Below are 20,331 nucleotides of genomic sequence, written 5' to 3' on the forward strand. Positions count from 1 at the left end.
AGGTGATAAAGAAGGAGCAAAGAACAAATTGCTAAATATCAGACAAATGTAAAAATATGAAATTCATTTTATGAGGCTGTTTGTATCTCCCCCAAATTCATATGTTGAAATTCTAACCCTCACGCAATACTATTAGGAGGTGGGGCCTATGAGAGGTACTTAGGTCATGAGGGTGGAGCCCTCATGAATGGGATTAATGCTCTTATAAGAGACCACACAGAGCTGTCTAGCCACTTCCACTGTGTGATGACACAGTGAGTTTGGCAGTCTCCAACCCATAAGAAGGTCCTCACCTGACCCTGCTAGCACGATCATCTTGGACTTACAGCCTCCAGAACCGTAAGAAATAAAAGTTTAAAAGTAACCCAATCTGTGGTATTGTGTTATAGCAGCCTGAGTGGACTAAGATGGAGGCCAACATAATGCCTGTATCTAAACATGAAAAATATTACTAGGAAAAAAATTAAAGAATACTATCCCTCCAGAACAGAAATACAAAATTTCTTAACAAAATATTGACAAAACAAAATCAACACTGTATAAAACAAATAATAAATAACTTGTGTTATCCCCAGAAATTTAACTTTGGTTTAATTATCAAAAATTAAATAACTCAAATAAAATAAATGAGAAATTATCTCTCAAAAACTGCCAAAATTTTTGAAAAAATAATACAACAGTATAATTGACAGCAAACCTAGGATACAAGAGAAACCCCTCAATCTGATGATGGGTGTCTATAAAAAAACCTACAGTAAACACACTTTTCTCCTAAGTGCAGGGACATGGCATGATGTCTGCTGTTGCCGCTTCTATTTAACATTTTCCTGCAGGCTGTTAACCAGTGCCGCAAGACAAGATAAAGAAGCAAAACTCATACATATTAGAAAATGAGACAACTCTTTTCATTTACAGAAGATATTATTGTTAGTATTTAAAATAAAAATTTTACTTGTCATAAGTTACCTTTATTATGTCAAGGTATGTTCCTGTTTTACCAACTTTGTTGAGAGTTTTTATCATGAATGGATGTTCAGTGTTGTAAAATGCTTTTTCTGCATTCTGTTGAGATGATCATTGGATTTTTATCCTTTTTTTTTTTTAAATAGATCTTTGAGTATAATTGCTTCACAATACCATTTTAGTTTCTGTTGCACAACAAAGTGAATCAGCCGTATGCATACACATGTCCCCATATCCCTTCCCTCTTGAGCCTCCCTCCCATCCTCCCTATCCCACCCCTCTAGGTCATCGTAAAGCACTGAGCCAATCTCCCTGTGCTATGCTGCTGCTTCCCATCAGTCAACTATTTTTACATTCGGTAGTGTATATATGTCGATGCTACTCTTACTTCACCCCAGCTCCGCCCTCCCACCGCATGTCATCAAGTCCATTCTCTATGTCTACCTCTTTATTCCTGCCCTGCAACTAGGTTCATCGGTACCAGCTTTTTTTTTTTTAGATTCCACATATATGCGTTAGCATACGGTATTTGTTTTTCTCTTTCTGACTTACTTCACTCTGTATGACAGACTCTAGGTCCATCCACCTCACTACAAATACCTCAATTTCATTTCTTTTTATGGCTGAGTAATATTCCATTGTATATATGTGCCACATCTTCTTTACCCATTCATCTGTCGATGGACATTTAGATTGTTTCCATGTCCTGGCTATTGTAAATAGTGCTGCAATGAACATTGTAGTGCACGTCTCTTTTTGAATTATGGTTTTCTCAGGGTATATGCCCAGTAGTGGGATTGCTGGGTCATATGGTAGTTCTATTTTTCGTTTTTTAAGGAAACTCCATACTGTTCTCCATAGTGGCTGTATCAATTTACATTCCCACCAACAGTGCAAGAGGGTTCTCTTTTCACCACATGCTTTCCAGCCTTTATTGTTTCTAGCTTTTTTGATAATGGCCATTCTGACTGGTGTGAGGGGATACCTCATTGTAGTTTTGATTTACATTTCTCTAATAATTAGTGATGTTGAACATCTTTTCATGTGCCTCTTGGCCATCTGTATGTCTTCCTTGGTGAAATGTCTATTTAGGTCTTCCACCCACTTTTTAACTGGATTGTTTGTTTTTTTGATATTGACCTCCATGAGCTGTTTATATATCTTGGAGGTTAATCCTTTGTCTGTTGTTTCATTTGCCAATATTTTATCCCATTCTGAGGGTTGTCTTTTTGTCTTCTTTATAGTTTTCCTTTGCTGTGCAAAAGCTTTTAAGTTTAATTAAGTCCCATTTGTTTACTTTTGTTTTTTATTTCTATTACTCTAGGAGGTGGGTCAAAAAAGATCTTGCTGTGGTTTATGTCAAAGTGTGTTTTCCCTATGTTTTCCTCTAAAAGTTTTATAGTGGCTGGTCTTACATTTAAATCTTTAATCCTTTTGGACTTTATTTTTGTGTATGGTGTTAGATAATGTTCTAATTTCATTCTTTTACATGTAGCTGTCCAGTTTTCCTAGCACCACTTATTGAAGAGGCTGACTTTTCTCCATTGTATGTTCTTGCCTCCTCTGTCGTAAATTAGGTGCCCATATGTGTTTGGGTTTATCTTTAGGCATTCTATCCTGTACCATTGATCTATATTTCTGTTTTTGTGCCAGTACCATACTATCTTGATTACTGTAGCTTTGTGGTATAGTTTGAAGTCAGGGAGCCTGATTCCTCCAACTCCGTTTTTCTTTCTCAAGATTGCTTTGGCTATTCGGGGTCTTTGTGTTTCCATACAAATTGTAAGATTTTTTGTTCTAATTCTGTGAAGAATGCCATTGGTAGTTTGAAAGGGATTGCATTGAATCTGTAGATTGCTTTGAGTAGTATAGTCATTTTCACAATATTGATTCTTCCAATCCAAGAACATGGTATATTTCTCCATCTGTTTATGTCATCTTTGGTTTCTTTCATCAGTGTTTTATAATTTTCTGAGGACAAGTCTTTCTCCTCCTCAGGCAGGTTTATTCCTATGTATTTTATTCTTTTTGTTGCAGTGGTAAATGGGAGTGTTTCCTTAATTTCTTTTTCTGATTTTTTGTTGTTGGTGTATAGGAATGCCAGAGATTTCTGTGCATTAATTTTGTATCCTACAACCTTACCATATTCATTGATTAGTTCTAGTAGTTTTCTGGTGGCATCTTTAGGATTTTCTACAGATAGTATCATGTCATTGGCAAACAGTGACAGCTTTACTTCTTCTTTTCCAATTTGTATTCCTTTTATTTTTTTTTCTTCTCTGAATGCTGTGGCTAAGACTTCCCAAACTATGTTGAATAGGAAGGGCGAGAGTGGACATCCTTGTCTTGTTCCTGATCCTAGTGGAAATGCTTTCAGTTTTTCACCGTTGAGTATGATGCTTGCTGTGGGTTTGTCATATATGGCCTTTATTATGTTGAGGTAGGTTTCCTCTGTGCCCATTTTCCAGGGAGTTTTTATCATAAGTGGGTGTTGAATTTTGTCAAAAGCTTTTTCTGCATCTATTGAGATGATCATATGGTTTTTATCCTTCAATTTGTTAATATGGTGTATCACATTGATTGATTTGTGTATACTGAAGAATCCTTGCATCCCTGGGATAAATCCCACTTGATCATGGTGTATGATCCTTTTAATATGCTGTTGGATTCTGTTTGCTAGTATTTTGTTCAGGATTTTTGCATCTATGTTCATCAGTGATATTGATCTATAATTTTCTTTTTTGTTGATATCTTTTTCTGTTTTTGGTATCAGGGTGATGATGGCTTCATAGAATGAATTTGGGAGTGTTTCTCCCTCTGCAATTTTTTGGAAGAGTTTGAGAAGGATGGGTGTTAGCTCTTCTCTAAATGTTAGATAGAATTCACCTGTGAAGCCATCTGGTCCTGGACTTTGGTTTGTTGGAAGATTTTTAATTACAGTTCCATTTCATTACTTGTGATAGGTCTGTTTATATTTTCTAATTCTTCGTGGTTCAGTCTTGGAAAATTGTACCTTTCTATGAATTTGTCCCTTTCTTCGTGGTTGTCCGTTTTATTGGCATACAGTTGCTTGTAGTAGTCTTTTATAATCCTTTGTAATTCTGCAGTGTCAGTTTTGATTTCTCCTTTTTCATTTCTAATTTTATTGATTGTGTCCTCTCCCTTTTTTTCTTGATGAGTCTGGCTAAGGGTTTATCAATTTTGTTTATCTTCTGGAAGAACCAGCTTTTAGTTTTATTGATCTTTGCTATTGTTTTCTTCGTTTCTATTTCATTTATTTTTGCTCTGATCTTTATGATTTCTTTCCTTCTACTGACTTTGTGGTTTCTTTGTTCTTCTTTCTCTCGTTGTTTTAAGTGTAGGGTTAGATTGTTTATTTGAGATTTTTCTTGTTTCTTGAGGTGAGATTGAATTGCTGTAAACTTCCCTCTTAGAACTGCTTTTGCTGCATCCCATAGGTTTTGGGTTGTCGTGTTTTCATTGTCATTTGTTTCTATGTATTTTTAAATTTCTTCTTTGATTTCTTCAGTGGTCTCTTGGTTATTTAGTAGCACACTGTTTAGCCTCCATGTGTTTGTGTTTTTTACAGTTTTTTCCCTGTAATTGATTTCCAGTCTCATAGCGTGTGATCAGAAAAGATGCTTGATACGATTTCAATTTTCTTAAATTTTCCGAGGCTTGATTTGTGACCCAAGATGTGATCTATCCTGGAGAATGTTCCGTGTGCACTTGAGAAGAAAATGTATTCTGCCACTTTTGGGTGGAATATTCTATATATATCAATTAGATCTCTCTGGTCTATTGTGTCATTTAAAGCTTGTGTTTCCTTATTTATTTTCTGTTTGGATGATCTGTCCATTGGTGTAATTGGGGTGTTAAAGTCCCCTGCTATTATTGTGTTACTGTCTATTGATTTCTCCTTCCATGGTTGTTAGCATTTGCCTTATTTATTGAGGTGCTCCTATGTTGGGTGCATAAACATTTATAATTGTTGTATCTTCTTCTTGGATTGATCCTTTGATCATTATGTGGTGTCCCTCCTTATCTCTTTTAACAGTCTTTATTTTAAAGTCTATTTTTTCTGATACGAGTATTGCTACTTCAGCTTTCTTTTGATTTCCATTCGCACAGAATATCTTTTTCCATCCCTTTACTTTCAGTCTGTATGTGTCCCTAGGTCTGAAGTGGGTCTCTTGTAGACAGCATATATATGGGTCTTGTTTTTGTATCCGTTCAGCCAGTCTGTGTCTTTTGGTTGGGGCATTTAATCCGTTTACATTTAAGGTAATTATCAAAATGTATGTTCCTATTACCATTTTCTTAATTGTTTTTGTGCGTCTTTTTCTTCTCTTGTGTTTCCTGCTTAGAGAAGTTTCTTTAGCATTTGTTGTAAAGCTGGTTTGGTGGTGCTGAATTCTCTTACCTTTTGCTTGTCTGAAAAGCTTTTGAATTCTCCATTGAATCTGAATGAGATCTTTGCAGGGTAGAGTAATCTTGGTTTTAGGTTTTTCTCTTCCATCACTTTAAGTATATCCTGCCACTCCTTTCTGGCCTGCAGAGTTTCCACTGAAAAATCAGCTGATAACCTTATGGGGATTCCTTTCTATGTTACTTTTTGTTTTGCCCTTGTTGCTTTTAATATTTTTTCTTTGAATTTAATTTTTGTTAGTTTGATTAATATGTGTCTTGGTGTGTTTTTCCTAGGGTTTATTTTGTATGGGACTCTCTGTGCTTCCTGGACTTGAGTGACTATTTCCTTTCCCATGTTAGGGAAGTTTTCCACTATAATCTCTTCAAATATTTTCTCAGACCCTTTCTTTTTCTCTTTTTCTTCTGGGACCCCTATAATTCGAATATTGGTGCGTTTAGTGTTGTCCAAGAGGTCTCTGTATCCTTCTTTTATTAATGTTGATTGATTTGTGGATATTGATGTATCCTTGCATCCTTGGAATAAATCCCACTTGATCTTGATGTCTCCTTTTAAAATATTCTTGAATTCAGTTTGCTAGTATTTTGTTGAGGATTTTTGCATGTATGTTCATTAGACATATTTGCCTGTAATTTTCATTTTTTTTTAGTGTCTTTGTTTTGGTATCAGTGTAATTCTGACCTTGTAGAATGCACTTGGACATGTTCTCTTCTCTTAAATTTTTTGGAATAGTTTGAGAAGGATAGGTATTAACTCCTCTTCAAATGTTGGTAGAATTCCCCTTATGAAGCCCTCTGGTCCTGGATCATTGTTTTTGGGGACTTTTTTGATTATTGATTCAAATCCAATACCAGTATTTGGTCTGTTCAGATTTTCTGTTTCTCCCTGACTTGGTCTTGGACGTTTGTATATTTCTGGGAATTTATCCATTTCTTGTAGGTTGTGCAGTTTTTTTTGGTGTATAATTGTTCAAAGTAATTTCTTATGATTTTTTTTTTTTTAATGTGGTGTCAGTTGTAACTTCTCTTTCATTTCTGAATTTATTTATTTGGGCCCTCTCTTTTTTCCTGATGAGTCTGCTTAAAGGTTTATCAATTTTGTTCATCTTTTCAAAGAATTAGCTCTTAGTTTCATGATCTTTTCTATTTTTTAAGGCTGTATTTCATTTATTTCCACTGTGATCTTTATTGATTTTCTTTGTTTACTATGGAGTTTTTTTCTCTAGTTCCTTTGGCATAAGAATAGATTGTTTGAGATTTTTCTTGTTTCCTGTGCAGGCTTATAGCACTATAAACTTCCTTCTTAGAACTGCTTTTGCTCCATCCCTTAGATTTTGGAATGTTGTATTTCCATTTTCATTTGTCTCATTATTTTTTAATTTCCTCTTTAATTTTTTTTGTTGACCCATTTTTTTTTTTTTTAGGAGCATGTTGCTTAGTATCTGTGTGTTTGTGGGGTTTTCTTCCAGTTTTCTTCCTGTAATTGATTTCTAGTTTCATACCTTTATGGTCAGAAAGGATACTTGATATACTTGAGACTTCTTTTGTGGTCCAGCATGTGATCTATCCTGGAAAAAGTTTTGTGTGTACTTGAAAAGAATGTGTATTCTACAGTTTTTGGATTGAATGTTCTATAGATATCTATTAAGTCCATTTAATCTAAAGTGTCATTTAAGGCCACTGTTTCCTTATTGATTTTCTGTTTGGATCATCTATCCATTGATGAAAGTGGGGTATTAAAGTTCCTTACTATTACTGTATTACAGTCAGTTTCTCTCTTTATGTCTGCTAATATTTACTTCATATATATAGGTGCTCCTATATTAGGTGCATATATGTTTATGAATGTTGTATATTTTTTCTAGGATGGACCTCTTTATTATTATTATATAATGCCCTTTAGTATCTTTTGTTGTAGAATCTAGTTTAAATTCTACTTTGTGTGATATGAGTATTGCTACCTTAATAGCTTTCTTAATTGCTTCCATTTGCATGAAATATCTTTTTCTATCCTCTGACTTTTAATCTGTGTGTGTCTTTAGCTGTGAAGTGAGTTACTTGTAAGCACCATATAAATAGGTCTTGTTTTTTATCTAATCAGCTACCATATGTCTTTTGATTAGAGCATTTAGAGAATTTATTTTTAAAGTGATTTCTGATAGGTATGTACTTATTTTCATTTTTTAAACTTGTTTTCTGATTTTTTTTACTCCTTTGTTCTTTTCTTCTTCTTTTAGTCACTTCCCTTGTAGTTTGATTATTTTCTTTAGTTTTATGTTGGGGTTCCTTTTTCTTTGAATTCTGTGTATGTACTGTAGGTTTTTGAATTTGTGGTTACCATGAGGTTCAGATATATTGACCTATATCTACTTATTTTGAACTGATAGTCATTTAATTTCAAACACATTCTGAAAGCTCTACATTTTTTACTCCTCCCCCACATTTTATGTTTTTGATGTCATATTTTACATCTTCATGTCTATCCCTTAACTGTTTATCATAGTTATAGTTTATTCTGCAATTTTTGTCTTTTAACCTTTTTACTAGCTTAAGTGGTTGATCCATTCGCTTTACAATATATTTATCTTTACCAGTGAAATTTTCCCCTTCATATATGTTTTAATTTTTTGTTATAGCCTTTTCTCTTTTGCTTAAAAAAAAAACCCTTTAACATTTCTTGCAAGGCCAGTTTAATGGTGATGAACTCTTTCAGTTTTTGCTTGTCTGGGAAACTGTCTCTCTCCTCCAATTCTGAATGATAATCTGCTGGGTAGAGTATTCTAGATTGTAGTTTTATGTTTTTGTTTTTCCTTTCAGCACTTTAAATATATCATGCTGCTTCCTGCTAGCCTGCAACGTTTCTGCTGAAAAATCACTGAGAGCTTTATAGGGTTCCTTTGTATGTGACTCTGTTTTTCTCTTGTTGCCTTTAAAATTCTCTATCTTTAACTTTGCCATTTTAATTATGACATATCTTGGTGTGGGTTTTTGGGGGTTTATCTTGTTTGGGACTCCCTACATTTCCAGGACCTGGATATCTGTTTCATTCTTCAGCTTAGGGAAGGTTTCAACTATAATTTCATCAAATACAATTTCTGCCTCTTTGTCTCTCTTCTTCTTTTGGGACCCCCATAATGTGAATGTCAGTACACTAGATGTTGTCTCAGAAGTTTCTTAAACTGCCCTCATTTACCAAAAAGCAAAAAAAACAAGGAAAATACTACTATGCTTTTCTGATGGGTGATTTCCACTATTCTGTTTTCCAGATTGCTTATGCATTCTTCAGTATCACCTAACCTGCTGTTAATTCTTTCTAGTATATTTTTTCATTTCAGTTACTATGTTTTTCTGTTCTTATTGGTTCTTTTATATTTTCTAGTTCTTTGTTGAAGTTCTCACTGTGTTCCTCTATTCTTTTTCTGAGTTCAGTAAGCATTTTATTACTATTACTTTGAACTCTTTATCAGGTAAATTATTTATTTCCATTTCATTAGGCTTTATTCTTGTAAATAGGCATTTTATCTTGTTCTTTTGCTTGGAATGTACTCCTCTGCCTTCTCATTTTGTTTAAAATTCGCTACCTTGGTGGAGCATAGGGCTAGAGTTAGAGGGGCTAGAGCCAGAGCCAGGTAGGAGTTGGGGCTTTTCCTGGGTTCATTGACAGTTGTGCCCTGATGGGGAGCTGGTCCAGGGCCCAAGGTGCTAGAGCAGGAGCCCTGAGGGAGCTATGTTTCTCCCCAGGATCATGGCAGTCTTCAAGTTGTTTGAGGGCAGGGCCAGGGCTTGAGGTGCTGGAGTGGCAAATCTGAGCTACCTCCATTTCTTCCCAGCACAGCTGTTGTCTCTGCTTTGGTCAGGGGTGTGGTTGCATTGGGATGGGGCCAGAGGGGCTGGAAGCCACAGTTCTGAGCTTCTCCCTGGCACAGTAGTAGTCTCTTCCTTGGTTGGGGTTGGGCCTGGGGCTGGAGAGGCTCAGCTGCAAATCTGTGCTAGCTCAGCTTCTCCCCAGTACACGTGATGGCAGTCTCCACCTTGGCTGGGAATGGTACGGAATCAAGAAGGACTGGAGCAGGAGCATGGTGCATACTGGGGCACACTGGGGTGGTCCTGGCAGGCCGGCCTGAGCACCAGAAAGTTTTCAATCTTCTGTGCTGGGGCTGGGAACAAGCAAATGTGTCTTCCTGCTCTTCAAGAGCATAGTCTTGGTTTTTAATAGCCCTCCAGTAAGCCTCACTGGTTTTCAAACCAGCAAAGGGGGCTCATTTCCTTGGTGCCAGACCCAAGGCTAGGGTGCCCCATATGGGGCTTGAGTTCCTCACTCCTTAGAGAGGATCCCCATGCTTGTGATATCTTCCACCTCTTCTGGATCACCCACCAGCAGTGTGGGTCCTGACTAGACCACTTCTTCCCTCCTACCAGACTCTGTGTGGTTCTTTCTTTATAAGCTTGGTTGTAGAAGAGCCATTCAGCTAGTCTTCAGTTCATTCTCAGAATTTCTCTATATGTGGTTCTAGTTTTGTGTGTTCATGGGGGGAGGTGATCTCAGGGTCTTCCTACTCCACTCTCTTGATCTCACCTTCCCTGTGCATTTCTTTTAGCAATAATTAATAAATACATTTGAATTTCTGAATACATAAAAGCTGTAACAATATAAAGATGTATACAAGCAATAGGAAAATTTCACACTGCTTGGTCACTGCTTACTTACTGGATGGAATGTCAACAAAAATAAGAAATATGCCTTGAAAAATCAATTTTCTTATATGATAGAAAAATATCACAGCGTACTGAAAGGTTTTTTTGAATCAAGCAATGATAAAGACAGTTTCTCTACTGACTTGTCCTTGAGACAAATATTTGTAAAATATTTCTCAACATATTTATTTACTTGTTGTTTGAATAAAACATTATTTATTTATTTATTTATTTATTTTTGGCTGTGTTGGGTCTTTGTTGCTGCCTGCAGGCTTTCTCTAGTTGTGGTGATCAAGGGCTACTCTTTGTTGTGGTGCACGGGCTCTAGGTGCATGGGCTTCAGTAGTTGTGGCACACAGGCTCAGTGGTTGTGGTGCACGGGCTCTAGAGCACAGGCTCTGTAGCTGTGGTGCACGGGCTTAGTTACTCTGCAGCATGTGGGATCTTCCCGGACCAGGGATCAAACCCATATCCCCTGCATTGGCAGGCAGATTCTTAACCACTGCGCCACCAGGGAAGTCATTGAATAAAACATTTTAAAAAAGTAAATACATTTATATATATATATATCAAATTTATAAGGTTAGTTAACCTTGTAAGTCAATAAAGATTCTTTTCAGCTGTTAACTAGGAGGGTGTGGAAAATGAAACTCCACTGCTTATTAATTGCACAGCAATGTGGTTTTCCCAACAGGGTGTCTCTTCTAAGTAGCACTCTACCATCTGCAACCCAGGCAATGAATTCTGAAGATAGATGTAACACCAGCTTGAAAACAGGACTTTTCAAACTGAGAGACATTATTATTCTTTTCAGTATTCTGGTATTTGTGTGGTAAAGTAAGACTGTGTATTTATTATGCCTTAATACCCTGGGACTAATACCTTAGTCCTGATGCTTGAAATCATAATGAACCGAAACCTGAGTTCCTGATAAAATTGCAGACCAAACTATTGTGCTAACAGGTAGCTCAGTGGTTTTAAACTTTGACTGTCTGTTATAATAAGCTGGGGTTAAAAAACTATAGCCATGCCTGGGTCGCATCCCAGAATAATTTAATTGTAATCTTACGAAGTCATGCTAAGGCATCAGTAATTTTTAAAATCGTACCAGTTGATTTTAATGTGCAGCCAGGCTGTAGAATTGCTGATAACAAATATTAAATGTTGACGCCTGGGCATATCATCAGAGGAAACAAGTGGGGGCAGACAGGTGGGCATGAAAGCTGAATTATCACTAAACCGTGCACACCTGGGAGCAATAATCAGCTGACAGCTATGGAAAAATATGGGTTACCTTGATCTGTAAGAGGGTGGAAACTGAAGAAAGTTATAGCGGTCTGTGATTTTATGTACAAAACTGTTTTATTAATGATTTTACTTTTCTGCCCAAAGATTTAGAGCATGAAAAATGCCTAAAAGTAGTGGTTCTCATGGGCATAAGATTCACCTCTCTAGGGGCTTCCCTGGTGGCGCAGTGGCTGGGAGTCTGTCTGCCTGCTAATGCAGGGGACACGGGTTCGAGCCCTGGTCTGGGAAGATCCCACATGCCGCGGAGCAACTGGGCCCGTGAGCCACAATTGCTGAGCCTGCGCGTCTGGAGCCTGTGCTCCGCAACAAGAGAGGCCGCGATAGTGAGAGGCCCGCGCGCCGCGATGAAGAGTGGCCCCCGCTTGCCACAACTAGAGAAAGCCCTTGCACAGAAACGAAGACCCAACACAGCGAAAAATAAATAATTAAAAAAAAAAAAAAGAATCACCTCTCATACAAATTATTAAAGGGGTCCTACTCTAGAGGTTCCTTGATGTTATTCTTTGATAGGGCTCTTAAATCTGCTTCTTAAACCAGCTTATTCTGATGTAGGTGGACCACAGCTTACACTTATATAAACAGTGGTATACATGATGAAGATGCCCTAGCAGAATAAATTATGTGATCTGAAAAGGAAGTGAAACAATATCAAGAAAATGAAAATGTGACACAGAGAAGACAGGAAATAAGAAACCCTGTCATTTGATCATGCCTAGTCTTTTTGTGGGGGAAAAAAACCCAGTTATCTTTACTACAGAGAAATAAAGAAGACTCACAGGCAATGTCAACTATAATCAGTAAGAAGGTGAACAAGATTACATCCAACAAGAGCTACAGCACTAACATTATGTTTTGGTAATGTTTAGATGATGTGTAGGATTAGCCATATATTTAGGAAAAGTGTTTCCTGTTTGTTTATAGGTGAGGAACAATTGATTAATTCTGACTCCATGTAATTTTTAATTCAAGTCTTGCCTCAACTGAATATTTTGTCTGGTTTCTGTGTCGCTAGTGATCAAATGTGATTACGATTGGAATTACCTGGGGAAGTTTTGAAAACAGACTGATACTTAGGTCTCATGTCTAGAGAAATGCAAGGGCAGAGCTTGGACACTGAGAAGTTTTTAGAGCCCTTCAGCTGATTATAAATGTGCAACAAGTTTCGAGAATTCACTGCCATAGGTTAATACTGGCTTATTAACATTATTGTTCAACTAATTGAGAATTATACGTTAAGAATTGTTTTCAAGCATAGGAACTACTAAATGAGTCTCAGCTTTATAACATTATCAAATCACTGTCATGTGGATAACCTGAATCTTTCCTAGAGAAAAAAAAACCTGTTGGGATAATTTTAGATAATATGGAATTTTAGGCATACCTTGTTTTATTGTGCTTCACTTTATTCTGCTTCACAGATATTGTTGTTGTTTTTTTTTAATTGAAAGTTTGTGTCAACCCTGCATCCAGCAAGTCTGTCAGTGCCATTTTTTTAAAATAAGCATTTGCTCACTTCATGTCTCTGTGTCACATTTTGGTAATTCTTTCAAACTTTTTCATTATTTTTCTACTTGTTATGGTGATCTATGATTTGTTATCAGTGATCTTTGTTGTTGCTGTTGTTATGATTTGGGGTGCCATGAACCTCACCCAGACACACAGTGAACTTAATAAATGTTGTGTGTGTTCTGATTGCTCCAACTACCAGACCTGTCTCTTTACATCTCCTCGGGCTACCCTATTCCCTGAGACATAACAATATTGAAATTAGGCCAATTAATAACCCTACAGTGGCCTCTATAAGTTTCAAGTGAAAGGAAGAGTCTCACATTTCTGACTTCAAATCAAAAGCTAGAAATGACTAGTGAGGAAGGCAGTGTAAAGCTGAGATAGGATGAAAGCTGGGCCTCTTGCACCAGTGAGCTTGTGAATACAAAGGAAAAGTTCTTAAAGGAAATTAAAAGTGCTACTGCAGTGAACACGTGAGTGATAAGAAAGTGAAATTGCCTTATTGCTAACATAGAGAAAGTTTTAGTGGTCCAGGTAGAAGATCAAACCAACCACAACTTTCCCTTTAGGCCAAAGCAAGAGCAAGGCCCTAAGTCTCTTTAATTCTGTTAAGTCTGAGAGAGGTGCACAGTCTGTAGAAGAAAAGTTTGAAGCCAGCAGAGATTGGTTCATGAAGTTTAAGGAAAGATGCTAACTCCATAACATAAAAGTGCAAGGTGAGGCAGCAAGCGCTGATGCAGAAGCTGCAGCAAGTTGTCGAGAAGATCCGGCTAAGATAATCAATGAAGACGGCTGCACTGAACAACAGATTTGTAGTGTAGATGAAACAGCCTTACACTGGAAGATGCATCTCAGACTTACATAGCTAGAGAGGAGAAGCCAATTGCTGATTTCAAAGCTTCAGAGGACAGATTGACTCTCTTGTTAGGGGATAATGCAGCTGGTGCTTCAGAGTTGAAGCCACTGTTCATTTATCATTCTGAAAATCCTATGTCCCTTAAGAATTATGCTGAATCCACTCTCTATGTGATTTATAAATGGCACAACAAAGCCTGGATGACAGAACATCTCTTTACAATATTGGTCATTGACTATTTTAAGCCCACTGTTGAAACCTACTGCTCAGAAAAAAAGATATTTTTCAAATTATTACTGCTCATTGACAATGTACCTGGTCACCCAAGAGCTCTGTGAAGATGTATAATAAGATTAGTGTTGCTTTCTTGCCTGTTAACACAACGTCCATTCTGCAGCCTATGGATCAAGTAGTAATTTTGACTTTCAAGTCTAATTATTTAAGAAATACATTTCATTAAGGCTATAGCTGCAATAGGTAGTAATTCCTCCGATGGATCTAGGCCAAGTCCATTGAAAACCTTCTGGAAATAATTCAGTATTCTAGATGCCATTAAGAACATTTGTGATTCATGGGAATAGGTCAAAATATCAACATTAATAAGAGCATGGAAGAAGTTAATTCCAACCCTTGTGGATTGCTTGGAAGGGCTCAAGCCTTCAGTGGAAGAAGTAAACTGAAAATGTGATAGAAATAGCAAGAGCAGTGGAATTAGAAGTGGAGCCTGAAGGTGTGACTGAATTGCTGCAATCTCAGATAAAGCTTTAATGGATGAGGAGTTGCTTCTTATGGATGTGCTAAGAAAGTGATTTCTTGACATGGAATCTACTGCTGGTGAAGATGGCTATGAAGATTGTTGAAATGACAAAAGTTTTTGAACATCACATAAATTTAGTTGATAAAGTAGTGGCAGGGTATGAGAGGATTAACTCCAATTTTGAAAGAAGTACTGTGGGTAATGCTATCAAACAGCATCGCATGCTGTAGAGAAATCGTTTATGAAAGGAAGACTCAATCTGTGTGGCAGACTTCATTGTTGTCTTATTTTAAGAAATTTCCACAGCCACCCAACCTTCAGCAACCACCGCCCTGGTCAGTCAGCAGCCGTGAACATCAAGGCAACAGTCCACCAGCAAAAAGATTATGACTTGCTGGAGGCTCAGAAGATGGTTAGCATTTTTAGCAATAAAGTACTTTTTAATTAGGGTATGTACATTGTTTTTTTAGACATAATGCTAGTGCACACTTGGCAGACTACAGTATAATGTAAACATAACGTCTGCACGCACTGGGAAACCAAAAAATCCATGTGACACTTTATTGAGATATTCGCTTAATTGTGGTGGTCTGCAACCAAACCCACAGTATCTGTGAAATACGCCTGTATAGTTGGAATTTTGCACATTTCACCCTGCTTCCCTGTTTTTCCCTGGTCAGCAAAATGAGTCTTTCTGAAGCCAATACGAGAGCATATGTTTGTTTCATTTTTCAAAAGAAATATTTATACTGGCCCACCTTGAACTTCTTTATAAGAAGTTTATAATAAAATCGTTGAAAGCCATTTACAGAACTAAAATTACATGTCAGTGATAAATAATAATCACCCTTTGCGTTTGACTCCCTCCTCATTGATCATATTGCAGGAGTATTAGGATCCTTCAACTCCAGTTCCTATTTACTTGCCAAATATTTAAACGAAAGGCATTTCTAAGGAAGGGTAACTGCACATAATTATGCTATTTCATTTTAGGACTATGGCCATAAAAAATATTTTGCTCCTGCAAAATGATAGAAATAATAGTCCTATTAATCTAAATAAAAAGGTAATATATTTTCTCTGGCTTTGTGATGTTTTAAAATAAAAACTAGAATATTTCTTTTAATCACTTTTATAAAGAATTTTAATGTTACTTTGCACTCAACCTTTGATATGACATGGATACTATATAATTTTAGGTTATATAGTATTTTGCCACATTTTAAAGATTGATATAGTATTTTTAAAATAATGGTATGAATTATTACAAATATCAAAAAAAATCAAAGTAAAATGCCAGTAAAATCCAAACAAAAACCCAAAGTGCCTAACATATTTATCCATTCGTAAATAAAAGCTCAGGAAAGGCAAAATTCTTAATATGACCCTGTAAAGTAATTGACAGTTTTTAATTATTAAAATTGTGGGTTTTGCATTTATATTCTTAAAATATTTAAATGATATGCAACATGCATAAACAATGCAAGTATGATGAGATAGTAAGCTACATTATAAACTTGTAACAAGGCAGGAAATATCTTATTTTACCTGTGTGTCATAAGCAATAGGTTGATTATGATAGATACCATAAACCACCAAAATAACATAATAGCAACACTTCTTTCTACTCACTGAAAAAAAAAAATGTAGTACTGTCAGAAAAAGTCTTTTAAGGTACATATTTTAATAAGAAATACATTCAGTAAAGTATGATAATATTGAGAACCAAGGAATTTAGAAATTTAAAAAGTCAAGTTTTTTTCATTTCTTCCCTAAAATATTTCTACTAAATTTTCAAAATTTGTTCACAGGAAACACTGCTTACAAACAGCACACATTTACTTTCTCCCTAATAAACATCTTTGATAAATATCTAGAACATCCAGGCAAAACACAGTAAAGTATTGGTATTATTAAAAAAAATCGTGTTTTTGAGTGTCCAAAGAAGCAAAATAAAATTAAAATATCACAGTACAAATCATAATTATGTCAAAGCAAATGTGTGTGTAACAGGGAAACAAAGAAGTAGTACATTAAACTACAGCTAGGTTAATAGCATGTCCTACATAATTAATACACCATTTAAGAAAATAATTTAACTAAAATACAGAAAAGGAGTAAAATTTAACATTCATTTTTAATGTCATTCATTTAAGTGAAAACATCATTCTAATATTTTGTAAAATGTTGCAAATATTACGCTTCTTTTTTTATGAGTCTGTGACAAATACAATTTTTGGATTACATACAGTTTATGTTTTTTCTCTCCTTTTGATCTTAGATATTTTCACTATAGTACCAAGTTTTGGGTTTTGTTGCAGTCTCCACAGTATAGCTGAAAAGCTCTAAAAGGAATGTATAATACTGAGGCAGTGAGAGTGAGAGATGAGAAGAGAGAAGGAAGGAAGAGCAGTTCTGAATCTCATGAACCTCAGTGGCAAACTTCTAGGAGCTGTTTACTCTCCTTTTAAATGAATTTCTGGCTGTCTTGCACCTTGCTGGCATGGACACATCCTTACTTGTTGTCTTTTGTCAACTGTGAAAATGACTAAACTGAAAAAAACGTTCTCCAGGAGACGTTATAGCGTCTATTTCAAAGTGGACCACCCTCTCCACTAGCCTCCCTTGTGCTCACAGCAGGAGTATTAGGGAGGTCCAGCAGACTTTGATCATGGAGTTTCTAGAAGTGAAATAGATAGCCTAATAAATTCTTTATTTGATCTGTATAAGAAAAGGTTAGGTCAAGTGAACAAAAGTCTAACAGGAATCATAAAAACAGGGTCAGAGTTGCTCAATTAGTTAAATCTGAGTCAGTTTATAGACCCAGAAGCCCTTGAATAAAGAGAAGGCCAGATCTCCTTGAGGAAGGACTCTGGTATGCTGCCAGCAATTTATACTGTTAATTTTTCTCCTTTCCTTGCCCAGAGGAACCTATAGCCTTTTACCAGGGTAACTGTGCATTGAGGAAAAGGAAATAAACAGACCTTATGGGAACTGCTGGACATTGGCTTTGAACTGACACTAATACTGGAGACCCAGAATGTCAGTGCAATATACCAGTCAGAGTAGAGGCTTCAGTCGGTCAGTTAATCAGTGGAATTTTAGCTCAGGAGGTCCATCTCACCTTGGGTCCATTGTTCCTGAATGTATTATTTCCTCAATTCCTAAATGCCTAATTGGAAGAGACATTTTCAGCAGCTGACAGAATTCCCACATTGGTTCCCTGAGCTGTGCTGTTTGGACTGTTATGGTGGAAAAGGCTAATTGGAAGCCAATAGAACCATCTCTATCTAGGAAAATAGTAAACCAAAAATAATACCATATTCCTGGAGGGCTTACAGAGATTAGTGCCATCAAAAAGGACTTGAAGGATAGAGGGGTGGTGATTTCCACCACATCCCCCTTCAGTTCACCTATTTGGTCTGTACAGAAGACAGATGGCTCTTGAAGAGTTACAGTGGATTGTCATAGACTGAACCAGGTGGTGACTTCAGTCCAGCGGCTGTAACAGATGTGTTGTAATTGAGCAAATTAACACACCCCTGATTACCTGGTATGCAGCTCTTAAGCAGGCAAATGCCCTTTTCTCCCTTCCTATCACTAAGGTCCAGTAGTTTGTTTTCAGCTGGCAAAGCCAACCATATAGCTTCACTGGCTTGTCTCCGGAGTATATCAGCTCTCCAGCTCTATGTCATAATTTAGTTTGTAGGGATCTTGATCACTTTTCCTTCCATCAGATATCACATTGGTCCATTCCACTGATGTTATTATGCTGATTGGATCTAGTGAGCAAGAAGTAGGAACTACTGTAGACTCATTGGTAAGACGTTTGAAAGCTGGAGGATGGGAAATAAATCCAATAAAAATGTAAAGGGCTTTTTACCTCAGTGAAATTTCTAGGGGCCCAGTGGTATGGGGCATGCTGAGATATCTCTTCTAAGGTAAAGGATAAGTTGTTACATCAGGCCTCTTCTACAACTGAAAAAGAGATGCAAAGCCTAGGCCTCTTTAGATTTTGGAGACAACATATTTTTTATTTGGGTGTGATACTCCAGTAAATAATGAGTGTCTCAAAAAGCTGCTAGTTTTGAGTGTAGCCCAGAGTAGGAAAAGGTTCTGAAACAAGTCCAGGCTGTTGTACAAGCTGATCTGCTGCTTGGACCACTCTGCTAGCAGCAAAGACCGATACTGAGTCCCCAGTAAAGTACCATTCACTTGAGTGATCAGCCATCTACCTGGTGGTAGGTTGATTACATTGGACAGCTTCCATCATGGAGGTGACACTTTTTCTTACTGGAATAGATACTTACTGTGGATATGGATTTGCCTTCCCTGGATGTAATGCGTCTGCCCAAACTACTATCCATGGACTTACAAAATGCTTTATCCACTGTCATGGTATTCCACACAAAATTGCTTTATATATTGGAACTCCCTCCACAGCAAAAGAAGTGTGGCAATTAGCTCATGGAATTCACTGGTCTTGCTGTGTTCCCCACCATCCTGAAGCAACTGGCTTGATAGAATAGTGGAAAAGCCTTTTGAAGACTCATTACAATGCCAGGTAGATGGCAATAGATGATAAGTCTGGGGCAGTGCTCTCCACAAGGGCATATATTTTCTGAGTCATCATTCCATATATGTTGCTGTTTCTCACATAGCCAGTATTCACAGGTTTCTGTGTTCCTGTTCCTGTGACCTTGTGCTTTCCTCTCCTAGAGGTCTTACTTCCAAAGGGAGGAACACTTCCAAGGAGACACAGCAATGATTCCATTGAACTGGAAATTAAGACTGTTGCCCAGCCACTTTGGACTGCCCATTCCCTGAATCCACAGGCTTACTGTGCTGACTACCAAGGAGAACCTGGACTTGAACCCACAATAGGCATAAGGGGGAGTACATCTGGAGTATGGGCGATCCCATAGTGTCTCTTATGACCTATGCATAAGGTCAATGGAAACCACAACAACCTAATCCAGATGGGACTACTAATGGCCCAGAACCTTCAAGAATGAAGGTTTTGGTCACCCCACCAGGGGAAAAACTATAAACAGCTGAGGTGCTTGCTAAAGGCAATGGGAATATAGAATGAGTAGTTGAAAAAGGTTGTTACACATACCAGCTACAATCACATGACAAGTTACAGAAATAAGGACTGTAATTGTCATGAATATTTCTCCTTATTTTGTTACAAACATACTTGAATACATAAATGCTTATAAACTATCTTTTCTTCTTCCTACTCTGATCCTCTTATCATATAACGTAAGGTGTATTAACTTTATATCATAGTATTTAATATTGTTCATTTTACTTCATGGTATTTAAGTTATAGGCTATCAAGAAGAAGAGTAAACGTCACTCAAAATGTTTCCTCCTCTTCTTTCCTAGAAAGAAGAGGAGGAGAAGTATATTAGGTGAAACTATGACCTTATTATTGCCTTTATTTAGAGGTTAATATGGGTTAAGGATTGTTGTACCACATTGACAAGGTACAGACTTGTGATGGTTAATTATATATGTCGACTTCAGTGGGCCACAGGATGCCCAGATATCTGGATAAATATTATTTCTGAGTGTGTCTCTAAGAGAGTTTCCTGAAGAGTTTAGCATTTGAACTGGTAGATTGAGTAAAGTGGATAACCCTCCCCAATTCAGTCCATTGAGGGCCTGAATAGACAAAAAGGTGGAGGAAGAGAGGATTTGCACCCTCTTTCTCTCTCACCCTGCCTGATTATATAAGCTGGAACATCAAACTTTTCCTGCACTGCTCCTGGTTCTCAGGCCTTCAGACTCAGGTTGGAATTTACACCAT

This window comes from Balaenoptera borealis (genome assembly GCF_965194805.1).
Source record: "Balaenoptera borealis genome assembly, chromosome: 7".
In the NCBI taxonomy this organism is placed as follows: Eukaryota; Metazoa; Chordata; class Mammalia; order Artiodactyla; family Balaenopteridae; genus Balaenoptera; species Balaenoptera borealis.